This window comes from Oncorhynchus masou, chromosome 8 (genome assembly GCF_036934945.1).
Source record: "Oncorhynchus masou masou isolate Uvic2021 chromosome 8, UVic_Omas_1.1, whole genome shotgun sequence".
In the NCBI taxonomy this organism is placed as follows: Eukaryota; Metazoa; Chordata; class Actinopteri; order Salmoniformes; family Salmonidae; genus Oncorhynchus; species Oncorhynchus masou.
The window spans coordinates 7,675,355-7,675,951 of record NC_088219.1 but is presented as its reverse complement, the minus strand read 5'-3'; positions in this window follow the sequence as shown (position 1 = coordinate 7,675,951).

Here is a 597-nt window from a genome sequence, read left to right as displayed (position 1 = left end):
GGCTCAGGCAGTGCTCATGGCTCAGGCCGGTGCTCGTGGCTCATGCGGTGCTCGTGGCTCAGGCCGGTGCTCGTGGCTCAGGCCGGTGCTCGTGGCTCAGGCGGTGCTCGTGGCTCAGGCAGTGCTCGTGGCTCAGGCCAGTGCTCGTGGCTCAGGCGGTGCTCGTGATTCAGGCCGGTGCTCGTGGCTCAGGCGGGTGCTCGTGTCTCAGTCCGGTGCTCGTGGCTCAGGCCGGTGCTCGTGGCTCAGGCCGATGCTCGTGGCTCAGGCCGGTGCTCGTGGCTCAGGCGGTGCTCGTGGCTCAGGCCGGTGCTCGTGGCTCAGGCCGGTGCTCGTGGCTCATGCGGTGCTCGTGGCTCAGGCGGTGCTCGTGATTCAGGCCGGTGCTCGTGGCTCAGGCGGGTGCTCGTGGCTCAGGCGGTGCTCGTGGCTCAGGCGGTGCTCGTGGCTCAGGCGGTGCTCGTGGCTCAGGCGGTGCTCGTGGCTCAGGCGGTGCTCGTGGCTCAGGCCGGTGCTCGTGGCTCAGGCCGGTGCTCGTGGCTCAGGCCGGTGCTCGTGGCTCAGGCAGTGCTCGTGGCTCAGGCCGGTGCTCGTGGC